General features: G+C 45.0%; 1 protein-coding gene across 1 annotated transcript in view; it reads right to left on the bottom strand.

Moving 5' to 3' along the window:
- The window catches only part of Elavl1 (ELAV like RNA binding protein 1), a 42,712-nt gene extending 34,280 nt beyond the window's left edge, over positions 1 to 8,432 (bottom strand). The window contains exon 1 of the mRNA XM_076923727.1: positions 8,250 to 8,432. The gene's annotated coding sequence lies outside the window, so the exon portion shown is untranslated. The remainder of the gene's footprint in view (positions 1 to 8,249) is intronic.
- Positions 8,433 to 13,264: the final 4,832 nt, after the last annotated feature.

The following is a 13,264-nucleotide window of genomic DNA, read 5'->3' as shown; positions in this document are numbered from 1 at the left end:
GGAAAAGGGCATCATTAACCATGCAGAGAGGCCATGACCACCTAGTAAACAACCTAGTTAAAGCAAAATATAACAATAAGACAATGCCAAGTGTTGGAGAGGATGGGGGGAGAAGTTAGACTTTCTATACACAGCAATGGTAGGAATGCAAAATGTTATAGTCATTTTGATGAACTGGCAATTGGCAGTCTCTGAGTTGAACATGAACACTTAGTATATGACCTGGCAATCACACCCCTAGTTCTATTTTGTTGTTTTATTCATACTCTAACTCTGAAATACATCATGTAGCCCAAACCTAAGACAATACTACTGCCTCAGTCTCTGAAATGCTAAGAGTATAGGTGTAAGCCACCACATGTCTTCTGCTCTTGCATCAATGCAAGAGAAATGAAAATCTGTGTTCATATAAAAACATATACTATACACAAATCCATACAGCATTATTTACAGCCACTGTAAGTCTGAAAAAATAAAATAAGTCATTGATGGAGAAATTACAGTATGTCATATAATGGAACATTACTTAGCAATGAAAAGGCACTAATAATCCATACTACATACATGACTTCCAAATACATTTTACTGGAGGTAGAGAGCAGACTAAAAAAAGCCATCTCTTCCAAGTGTTTTAGGACATTCTAACCCAACTTAGGATGATCCATCTTAAAATTTTTTCTCTATGAAAACAGGATCAGTTTGTAGTCCAGGCTGATCCTCTAACTTGTGACTTTAGATAGATAGGTAGGTAGGTAGACAGACTGTTTTTAAATAAAAGTTTAACTTTATGTGTCCTAATGTTTTGTCTGTGTGTGTATATATATATACACACATATATATTATATTAATATATATTTTATTATATATTTAAAAATATATTATTTATAATACATTTAATAATATATTATATATTAATAAAAATATATATTATTTATATATAAATATATGTGTGTATATACAAGGTATAAGCCTGGTGCACTCAGAGGTCAGGAGGCAATGGATCCCATGGAACTGGAGTTAAGATGATTACGAGCCAGTCGGGCGGTGGTGGCGCACGCCTTTAATCCTAGCACTTGGGAGGCAGAGGCAGGCGGATTTCTGAGTTCGAGGCCAGCCTGGTCTATAGAGTGAGTTCCAGGATAGCCAGGACTACACAGAGAAACCCTGTCTTGAAAAAAAAAAAAAAGATTACGAGCCACCATGTGGATTCTAGGAATCAAATGTGTAAGTAGCACATGCCTTTAATCCTAGCACTTAAGAGGCACAGACAGGTAGACAGACCACTATGACCTTGAGGTCAGCCTAGCCCACAGATTTCTAGGCCAGCCAGGATTACATAGTGAGACCCTTCAAAACAAAACAAAACCAAGCCTCAAATACTGGGGTTTGTTGGTAGCTCAGTACTTAAAGAGTTCTTGTCTACCATGCATGAGGCCCTGGGTTCCACCCCAGTACCACATGGGAGTAGTAGTATACAACTGTAATTCCATGCTGTAATTCCAGTATTTGGGAGGTAGAATTCAGAAGTTCAAAGTCATTCTCATATACATATATATACATATGCATATACATATACACGCACATATAATAGTGTGTTTGAAGGCCAACTTGGGCTCCTTAGACCGTTTCTCAAAACAAAACAAAACATCCTTCAAACAGTCCAACATAAAGATGAGTAAAATTTTCTATAATGCAAATTAATTAAGATTTAAACAAAAAAACTTCTTTGTCACACTGCTCCACACCATGGTCATGGGCTAAACACTGATTGCAGGGCAAGTCTATAGCCAACTGGCAACAATGGAGCCAGACTCAAGGTACTTCAGAGGCTACTCTACTTAACCTTCAGGAATGCTGCCCTTAACCATTTCCAAATCTGTGGAGCCCACCCTGGGTCCAATTGGTCCTGTGCCCATAAGCTCTAACCATAACAGGTCTTGTGACTATCCAATTATCTATGACTACTATCAAGCCACTGCCACCTCCTGATCTTATGTCACCTCCCTTCATTCCCAGGCTTTCCCTGTCAGCACCCAGTAAAGCTCAGAGGTCACACTATTTTGCTCATGGTCAATCAGGCTGTTAATAAGTGACAGAACTTGGCCTTAAGTTTAAGTTGTCACTACATGGTGGTGTTCGAGAATGAATCATACCATTTTGATGGTGTCCCTATTGAATTTTCCAGCCTGTGTCCCTAGCCTGGCTTTGTCCCATGTAGGAAAAAGCTGCTCTACTTCTCTACTGTAAAACAAACAAACAAACAAAAAACTAAAAAAAAAAACAAAAAAAAAACCCACAGAAATATGAGACTGTGCTTTTGTTTTAATCCTAGGTTTATTGATGCAGGCCTACTTTAGACTGTCTGAAGCAGTCAACCATAATTTGCATCATGCTCTAGCAGTAGCATGGCTTTACCAGCTGCAGACAGTTTCTGTGATTGTGTGAGGGTACAAAATTAAGAGAGCCCCCCAAGACGTGGGTGTTGGTCGTTTAGGGAGGTTGGTCGTGGTTTGATAGTTAAGCTGTGGTCAAGGAAGAAACAACAGGAAAGAACTTACATTCAGAGCTCTCTCTCCTCCACCCTTGTTTCTCTCCTGTCTAGTGCTGGGATTGATGAAGGAGGGAAAAGAAGCCATAAAGTAGCAAAGACCAGCCACACTCAATTCCTCTCAACCACTGGCATAAGTTTTTATTACTTCCTCAATCACCGATTTAAAATTATTTAATTTTCACCAATATCAAGAGTGAGGTGTTGGCAGGGAAGATAGTTCAATAGGTGAAGATTTTATTGAGCAAGTCTGATAATCTTGAGTTTGATCCCCAAGAACATATATAAAAGTATAAAGAACCAACTCCACAAAGTTGTGCTCTGAACTCCACATATGCTCCATACCAAAATAAATAACAACATAAACATAGCAAGGACTTTAAGGGCCAAGTTATACATACATATATACATACATACACACACACATACATTCATACATACACACATACATTCATACATAGCCAAAGTCCCAATTACCACAAATTATGCATCATGTTTCTAGCAATTGGGGTTCACATCCTAAGTTCAGTGCATACGCCTTATGCTGGGAAAATGACCTGTAAATCCCCTGCCAGATAAGGATAGACCACTATTATTAAGGTCCCCCAAAATCAGGGTTCCAGGCAACCCTGGTGTGTTATACAGTAGGAAAGGAAGTTATAGGCTCTGAGATTCCACCAAGGATACTGTATGCCTAGAGTCTTCAAGATAGGTGTTGGGGGTGGGAGAAGCAAATCACCCAGGAAATGCTCTGGTGGCAGAAAAAAACTGAAGGTGCCACTTGACCCAACTATGACTGCCACCCATCAAGGTAGATGAGGCACATACAGATCCTTACTGGGCCCTGTCCACAGCCAAGAAAGGAAGGCCACTTGGCTGGCGTAGCTCCAGCCAAGTAAGTTCACAGTAGGTCAGGTGCAGAGGGTAGCCTGCCTAGTCCAAGTGCTCTACAGCCCTAGGAACTTGGCCAGCTCTAGAGTCCTGCTGAAAGCACCAGCAACTTAAGAGCTGGTGAAGCTCTTGCAGAGAGAGTTCAGCAACACAGTAAATAAGGCATGAAAACCCATGGGCTCCCGCCGGGTGGTGGTGGCGGCGCATGCCTTTAATCCCAGCACTTGGGAGGCAGAGGCCAGCCTGGTCTACAAAGTGAGTTCCAGGACAGCCAGAGCTACACAGAGAAACCCTGTCTCGAAAAAACCAAACCAAACCAACCAACCAACCAAACAAAAAAACCCATGGGCTCTACACCACTTCCGAAGTGAATCCTACTGTCAGAACAATGTCTGAAAGACAGTGAGGAAAATCAGTTTATGTTCTCACTGTGGATGTTAATCACTGCTACACAACACATGATAAATGTGGGTACTCTTACTCCTAAAACCAAGGTGTATGATTCCTCAATTTGTCTCCTGAGCTTATTCTTCTCCAAACCTTTCCATCACCTGGAATTACTTTCTGCAGTGGCACTACATACCTGTCCTCAAGTAATCTCTATTTCCTCTATCTAATCCAGCTGCAAGTTCTGAACCCCACTCCTTTTGATCTTCGTTCTTAATCAAGTCCCTGTCCCCTCTTACCTAGCCCAACTCCTAAACATGTCTGTAAACCCAACTTAACCTTTTCCTCTAAATGACTCCTCCTTCGGTGTCTCCAGGCTTCTCTGTACACGGTGACATCAGCCTTGACACTGGTTGCTGCGCACTATTCTCTCCTGTCAATCCTTCCTCTGGCATAAAGGTTTCTTTGATGGGTAGTTGCATCCAGTCACTTTTGAACTCCATACTAACTTTTTCTCTAGGCATGGGTGGAATGCCAACCATGTGCCAGGCACTGGGAACACAAAACAGGCGCAATTCCAACCTCAGCAGATCAGTTTAACCATTTTCTAGTTTCATCTCCACATTTACCATCCTAGCCCTCTTGGTCTGGCTTAACTGGTCCACTCAGGCCTAGCAGCTTCTTGGTGCCTTCCTGTTCTCTTATTCTGCCTATTTGTTGATAGCCTCTTTGATTGAAATCTGCTTGAATAACAAATTCTCAGTAAGCAATAATCATTCCATTCAATATACTTTATATAAAAACAAACCTTCCTTTTTTATATTTTGTCTCATACATTGAGGTCTTTTCTCAAACCAGGTGACTTTCTTTTTGAGACATGGTTTCACTGCAGCCTAGACTACCCTTAAATCCCACAGATGGCAGTATTTGCCCCTAACTCCCCGAGCACTGGGATTACTGGCACAAGAAACTATTCCTGGTTTATAGGATGCTGGGTATTAAAACTAACATTTCGCCGGGCGGTGGTGGCGCACGCCTTTAATCCCAGCACTTGGGAGGCAGAGGCAGGCGGATTTCTGAGTTCGAGGTCAGCCTGGTCTACAGAGTGAGTTCCAGGACAGCCAGGGCTACACAGAGAAACCCTGTCTCGAAAAACCAAAAAAAAAACAAAAAAAAAAACAAAAAAAAACCTAACATTTCGTGTATGAGAGGCATGCACTCTACCAACTGAGCTACATCCTCAATCCTGAAAGGTCATTTCTTCCCAGTGATAGAGAATTGAGAACTTGGGCAATCTTTCTTGAGAATAAGAAGGTGGGTATACATTACTGAGCACTGCAGTGAGTATCCACTGTGGTACTGGACATGTGTGGACATGGATAATCTATTATCATCCTATTTCCTCCATTCTGTTGAAGCCATGTGCTCTCTTGTCTCTGGGCATACACTAAACTGCTTCGTCTTCTCAAGTTTTCTGTGGCTGCTCATCTCTGTAGCACTCAGACATTAGGCAGGGTTGGCCATCGCTGCTCTTCCTCATGTCCAAATTCCTTGTTTCAGTGTTCCCTTGTTTCTATAGCTGATGTTCTACGTCATATTAGCAGTTTTTCTAACTTGAAGGAAAGCAATCACCTCCTAACTGGCTTTCTGCCCGCTGGTTAGTGCATCCTTTGCAAATGTGACTCCTTCTGTATATTATTGTAAGTCTGGAGTGGGCCCTCATAATATCAGAGGTCTCTTCCCACCAGACCTGCTATTTACTTCCTTCTACTTCCCCCGAAAGTTCCATACCCCATACATTTTCCTAAACTAATGGAAGGCCCACCTACTCCACTCACCAAGTTCTTGAAGAGCCTTTCCCACTCGTCTTTTACCTAGCTACTTCCTCTAGGTCCTCCTGCCTCAACAACTCCAAGGAACATTTTGGGGTCTCCTGGGTTTGAATAACAGTTCCTTTTCCTGTGCTTCCACATCACCTGGTGCATTACTACTGCTCAGCAGCCAGGCTGAAATCACCTAACATAGGTCACGTACACCATGACCTCTCCAGAGCCTATCATCTAGGCCAGAGCACAACTTGGGGAGGGGGACAAAAGGCTCACTTCCCTCTTGTTGGCCAATTTTCTTAGGTCTTTCTCTATAGAACTACTGCCACCTAGGGGCAAAAGGCCGACACTGCATCTCACCATTCAGCATTTAACTAGATTGAACACTGAATATGATGGGAACACAAAACCAGGGAACAGTTCATTCTGGAGGAAGTGGAAAAGCCTTGGCATTTGGAGGCAGCTTCAAGTGGTGTTTGTGCTCTGAGCTAGCCACACCGCTTTCCAGGGAAAACGCAGAAAGGGTCAGAGAAGGCCATAGGGGGCCATCCAAAACTAAGGGCTTCTAACTTTAATCCCTAGAACCATTTGAACAGCCCAGCAAATTGTTTTTCATGCCCCAAGACAATTTAATCAAGAGAAACAGATCTGCATCTTCAAAAGTCAACTCCTTTTGGAGTTGCTGGTGTGCAAGGACAGAGAGAAGCAGTAAGTGTGAGAAGCAACTGAGTAAGCACAGGAACAAGTATGTTCTTCAGTCTCTTCCTTTCTACTGTTGCTCAGGGACCTATTCCTGAACACAGTCAAATTATAGTTGTTTACCTCAAACCAGTGCTTCAACAGGAACATTTCCTATTTCTCTCAGCTTCTTCACAGACTTTGAAATCACAACATTAAAAAAAATAATTTTAGATTTATGTGTTTTGTTTGCACATATGTATGGGAACCACATGTAGGCTTAGTGTTCTGCAAAGTCAGAAGGCATGGGATCTTTGGGAGCTGGAGTTACGGATAACTGTGAGCCATCATGTGAGTGTTAGGAACCGAACACAGGTCCTCTGCATGAGCAACAAGTGCTCCTGTCTATGGAGCCTCCTTTCCAGCCTCACAGCATTTTCAGAACCAGACCTCAACAGTTTTGCATACACCAGTTAAAAGGCAATATGTTGGAGGTATCTAGGACTTGCCTTCAAACCCTGCATTGGCCACTACAGTGCATGATATTATCCTAAGTTTCACTTTCTTCTCTAACATGGATATTATAACACCTACGTTAGGGGCTGGAGACATGCCTGTGAAATATTAACACATGGTACATTGTTGAAAGACTCTGGTGATTATTTGTAACTGCAAATATTCCATACGTGGCACGCACAATACTGGGGGGGGGGGGGGGGTTTCCTCACATCTTTACAGCTGCACAATACTTTCACCCTGCTATTCCACAGACAATTCAATACAGCTTACTCAAGATCTTAAGAGCTTCACCCAGCTCATCAGAGATAGGGCTGGGGAACTTTTCCAGGAAGATAACTTAAAGATTTCTCACCTCTATGTGTATGTGTTTTGGTGGTGGGGAGAATCAAAGAACCCTAGCAACGCCTCAATGTGTTTTTGATACTCACAACTGGAAGAAGTAGGCAGAGATGCTAATGCTCAGGAGGCAAAAGCCAGGCATGCTCTCCAACTTTCTACGATGCATAGGGTGGCCAGGCCCCCACAACCAACCATTATCTGCCGCTAACCGCCTGTAACAAGGAGGTTAATAAAGCTTTCTCTAACATCCGATCTTGACCCTTCTAGAGCTCTGGCCAGCGGTGTCCCACATGAACACTTCCGATAATGGAAGCTCTGTCTAGCACAAAAAAGTTCTCTACCTGCTCTACACATAGTAGGTGTCAAAACCCATTTTGACATGCTTTAGCAGCAGAATACAGGAGAAAAGGAAGACCCACCATCACTAACCCATTGTTCAACAGCGTGCAATTAGCTTTTCAATATTTACACATTATTTTACAAATGAAAACGTCCTGAAAACAGCTTTGTTTGAGATGGCGATCAAAGAAAAATCCCCCCTTTCTCTTCGAGGACTTCCACACATACAGAAGAAAGGTTTGCACACTTCTAAAAGGACCTCACGACCCGTCGCGGTGTGTCCTGAAAATCGTCACAAAAGAAATCTATGGGATTTCCCGAGGGAGTAAGTCTATGTGTGGGCCGTGACCTCTGGCGCCCAAGGCTCTCGCTCCACTCTTCCACCCCCGGATCACCGGGCCTCCGAGATCAACTATCCAGGGCCCCCCCAAGCCTCGGAGCCCGGCCCCCCAAAGCGCGTGCCCACGCCGTGTCCTTCTCCCGCCTCTCTCGCGGGAGCCCAGAGAGGAATCTGGCCCGGGGGAGGCTTGTCGCCAACCTGAATCAAACAGAGTCAGTTCCCATTCGCTTAGCCGCGGCCCACACGCGCGTCTCCATACTCAGGCCTACCGCGGCCTGGGGCCTTCGGCCGGTGCAGGCCCGGCGGACGCCCGCGGGGCTAGGCGAGCTCAGGCCCTAGCGCGGCCTACTCTTTCGGAAGTCGCCGAAGCCTCCGGCCTCACCTGAACACGGGCTGGAACGCCCGGGGCTCTGCTCCGGGGCGGGCGGCGCGGCGATAACGGCTCCGCACGGCCTCGGTAGCGGTGGTGGCGGCGGCAGAGCGGTAGCGGTAGCGGCGGCGGCGGCGGCGGCGGCGGCGACGGCGACGGCGACGGCTGCGGCTCCTCCTCAGCGCGCACGACCCGCTCCCCGGCCCCGCGGCCCAGACACGCCCCCTTCTCAGCACGCTTTACTATTGGTCAGTGTCTTCGAAGACGCGACGCTCATTGGTTAGCATGGCTGTCCCGGTACTCGGGGGCGCGCGCGGAGGTGGGACTTCCTGTCGGCGTCGTCTGCGGTGGACCAGGGCGCCCAGTGGAGTCGCGGAGTGGCTAGCGATGGCCGCGGAGGGGGCGAGTTGGAGCCTGGCCCACAGTGGACGCCGACTGGACGTCGAGGCCAAAGAGTGGCGCTTTTTATAGAACGCATGCCATGTGGTCCTCACAATGTGGGCTGTGCAGCCGCTTACGTCCAAAGTAAGCAAGGTGGTCATCGAGAGCCCAGGCTAGGAGGATAGGATCCCCAATTCGAATCCCGGCCTGGACATTTCCGGTCGGTCTGCGGTTGAGCACCGGCTGACGTCACTGAGTCTGGCCTCAGTTTCCTTATCTGGTGAAGCTGGGTAAAGGAGGTGGTCGGTATGGGCAGCCTCTGGGACTCTAACGTTAAAATTACTTGGTTTTAAGATTTTCTTAATGTGTCTGCATGGGTGTTCAGCCTGCATGTATGTCTGTGCACCACGTGCGTGTAGTACATACGGAAGTCAAAGAGAATGTCGGATCCTCCGGAACTGGTGTTATAGACTGTTGTTAACTGCGTTTGGTTGCCGAGAACTGGACCCATGTCCTCTGGAAAAGCATCCAGTGCTCTTAATTGCTGAACCATCTTTCCAGCTCCACTTCTTTCGAAATTTTAAATGCCTATTAATGTGTCAACCAGTCGGGCAGTGAGCAGAAAAACAGCTGCCTGTCCCTTTTGGGGGGCTGCTGTTCTGGGCTAGTGCTATCAGAAACGTTCATGCCAGCCTGTTTGATTTAAAAATCTCTTTTGTCTCTGTCTCTGTCCGTCGTTTTTTTCGCGTGTTTGTTTTCTTTTAGTCAGGATCTTCTTAAGTAGTCCTAGCTTGGAACTTATAAATCATGCTGACCATGATCGTCACAGAGATCTGCCTGCCTCTGCTTCCTGAGTGCTGGATTTAAAGGTGATGTGTATGTTTTTGAAACATTGTCTCATATGGTCCAAGTTGGCCTTAGACTTTCTATGTAACTAAAGATGTCAGTGGAATGATCCTTACGCTTTCATCTCCCAAGTTCTAGGATTACAGGCCTGCAGTACAGCAGCTGGCTATAGGTAGCCTTTTAAAAATAGTTCTACGGGATTTGAAAAACTGTTATATTTTAATATTTTATAGTATGTGTGTATGTATTTGTGTTTGTATGTATGTGTATAATGTATATATTACAAGATGTATGTGTTTGTGTGAACATATATGTGGAAGTCAAAAGATTACTTGCAGGAGTCAATTCTTCCATCATAAGGGACCTGGAGGTTTAACTCAGGCTGTCACACTCAGCAGCCAGTGTCTATTCAACTGAGCCATCTTTATAGCCCTGTGATCTTTTTTTTTTTTTAATTAATTTATTTATTCACTTAACATCCCGATTGCCATTCCCACTCTTGGTCTCCTTCTCACAGAGTTCCCCCATTTCCCCTCTCTCCTCTGAGAAGGTGGAGGCTCCCACCCATAACCCCCTCACCCTGGCATATCAAGACTCTGCAGGTATAGGCACATCCTCTCTCACTAGGGCTAGACAAGGCAGCTCAGTTAGGGGAGCATATTCTGCTTGTGACATTCTGTTTTTGTTTTTCGAGACAGGGTTTCTCTGAGTAGCCCTGGCTGTCCTGGAACTCACTCTGTAGACCAGGCTGGCCTCCAACTCAGAAATCCGCCTGCCTCTGCCTCCCAAGTGCTGGGATTAAAGGCGTGCGCCACCACTGCCGGCTTGCCTGTGACATTTTTAATTAACTCTGTACAGTAAAACTTTAAGGAAGCCACAGAGTTGTCAGCTATATGGCAACTTAAATTTTTAAAATTATTAATTTATGGGCTAAGGGTGTAGCTTAGTGGTAAAATACTTTCCTAGCACATCCAAGGAGGTTCACAAAAGAAGAGGAAAGGGGAAAAAAGACACGGATATAGTTTATTGACTTTTTGTAACATACACAAAGTTCGTACTCCAAGAACTCAGGAGATACAGTAGAAGGGTCAGAAGTTCATGGGCAGTTTGGAAGGGTGGCACAGCAGTTATAAACAGTTACTCTAGCACCAAGGATAGAACACCCTCTTCTGTCCTCCAGGAGCACTGCATTCACAGTTACAAATCCACACTCAGACATACATATACATACGTAATTCAAAAATAAAAATACAGTCTTCCCTTAAAAAAAAAAAAAAAAAAGTTCATTCTTGACTGTGTAGCAAATTCAAGACCAGCCTCAGCTACATGTGATCTTTTTTTTTTTTTTAAGTAAGTTATTAGTTGAAAAGGTAAAAATAACAGGTCTGCAAGATGGCTCAGCAGGATGAGGCACGCCTGACTTCACTTCCCAGGACCCACATGGTAGGAAGAGAGAACTGATTCCTGTAAGTTGTCCTGCCTTGTTTACACGAAGATGTGCCTCTTACTTTTGTATCCACACATTGGCACACACGCTATATTTTTAGTGCAAAACCCAGATATTTATAATAGCTTGATTTAACCATATTTCAACATATAATCAATGTTAAAAGTTATGAGATCTTTTGCCAGGAGGTGGGGGTGCACACCTTTAATCTCAGCACTCAGGAGGTAGAGGCAGGTTTGAGGCCAGCCTGCTTTACAGAGCAAGTTCTAGGACAGCCAAAGCTGTACAGAAAAACCCTATCTCAAAAAACAAAACAAAAAGTTATGAGCTCTTGTATATTCTGTGTTTTTCCTCCATTTGTTTTTGAAATCTCGTGTCTGTTTTACATATCTAATTGGACCAGTTGCATTTCAGGGATTCAGCAGTTCCACATTGCCATTGACCATGAGGAGGCAGAAGAAAAATCAAGTGGCTTCCATGTGAAGTGGTTTTTAAAAGGGTGAGAAGAAAAGTAAGCTGGGAAAAGGGTAATGGAAGGAAGGGATTGTGGTTCAGAGGGTAGCCAGGAAAGTGGAGAGGATGGAGTGTGAAAAGGGGTTCAGAGGAGTTGGGAATAGGTACATTCTTTGTTGTTTAATATTGCCCTGAAGATTATTCAGAAATTATGGGTATGGGGTCTGAGAGATAGCTTAGTGGGTAAGAGGTTTGCTATGCAAGCATGAGGACCTGAGTCCAGAGCCTGGCGCACACATAAAAAGCCAAGTATGGCCTGTGTGTCTGTAACCACAATGCTGTGGGAAACAGAGATAGAAAGATTGATAGGACTTGCTGGCTGCCAATCTAGCTCAAGATTCAAGGGAGACTCTGTCTCAAAGGAATAAGGCAGGCAGTGATAGAGATCAGTTTAGCCAGTGTGGGGCAGTGGATTGTGCCAAGAAACTTGGTAAGGTGGAGTGGTTTCAAGAGACCCTGGCACCATCTGAGGACAGTAACTGTTTCCCTGCTCCCTACCAGATTCCTGCCCTGGAACATGTGGTCACACTCCACTCATTGGGATGTGATGGACATATAGCACAAAACAGAGTTCTCCATGCTAATGAGGTGTCAAAGTCTAAGTCTCCTGCAAAAGGCCCCTCCTGGATAGCCAGAGTAGTTGCCCACATTGTCGCCTCTGCCCACTTCGTCCCAGTGGGCCCCAGCCTCCTCCTTGAGATTTCCAGTAGCATCGGGATGTCTGAGAGTCAGGGAACCAACCCCAACTTCAGCCTGAGCCTGTGTTGTTTCTCACTCAGGCTAAGGCCTCCAGCCTGGGCTGCATTCTCCCACCCTCCCTGAGTGGTATTTCCTGAAAGCCCAATGGTGGTATAGGGTGAAATGTAGTCTAGCATCTCCTGTTTTGCCTGCCCAAGTGGCATTCACTGGAGAGACAGAATGTGGGACCATATCTGGTGCCTACAACATGGGGCTTATGCAGCTGACACATACCCCAGCTGTCGACCCATACAGACCCACATTGGAACTCCAGATTAAACAGACTGAGTAATCCCAGGTACTGGACCAAAAGACTCAGACCTTCTCACTCTAATGACAGATAGGTCTTCTTCCCACTTTTGTTTTCCGGTGGAGCTACTGCATGAACTGCTGTCTAAATCAAGACAGTCCAAGGAACCATTGACAAAAACTGCAAGGCAAAGCCAGCTCCAGAGCCACAGCGGCTACTCCAAGAACTGGAGCCAAGAACAAACAATTCTTTGCCTTCCTCTTTGCTCTGCATGTGTGCATACGTGCAGGCATACAATATACTTGCATGAAAGGATGAATGTGTCCCTTATCAACACTTCCCAATTGAAACTTGATGTTGGGCACTTAGCAGTGGCTAGTTCACTGAAGGCCTGGATTTTTAGTAATGTGTACATGTAGGTGTGCTTGTGTGGATGGGTGTGTCATGCATGCACACATGTGGTCACATGCATGTAGAGGCCAGATATCCCTCTACTCTCATTCTTTATGTTCTGTCTGTCTTGTTTTTCTGAGACAGAGTATCCTCATCGACCTCAAACTTACCAATTAGACTAGGTCCGGCCATGGAGCCTCAGGGATCTCCCTTTGTCTTAGGGTTTCTGTTGCTGTGAAGAGATACCATGACATAACAATTCTTAAAAAGGAAAACATTTAACTGGAGCTGGCTTAAAATTCAGAGGTTTAATTCATTATCATTTTTGTGGGAAGCATAGTGGCATGTAGGCGGACATGGTGCTGGAGAGGTAGCTGAGAGTTAGTTCTACATCTAGATCTGCAGGGAGCAGAAAGAGAGTGAGACACTGGGCCTGGCTCCAGCATTTGAGACCTCAAA

The sequence above is a fragment of the Arvicanthis niloticus genome, chromosome 24 (genome assembly GCF_011762505.2).
Source record: "Arvicanthis niloticus isolate mArvNil1 chromosome 24, mArvNil1.pat.X, whole genome shotgun sequence".
Classification (NCBI taxonomy): domain Eukaryota; kingdom Metazoa; phylum Chordata; class Mammalia; order Rodentia; family Muridae; genus Arvicanthis; species Arvicanthis niloticus.
Note: the sequence above shows the minus strand (reverse complement) of the source record. Positions and strands in the feature narration are given on the sequence as shown.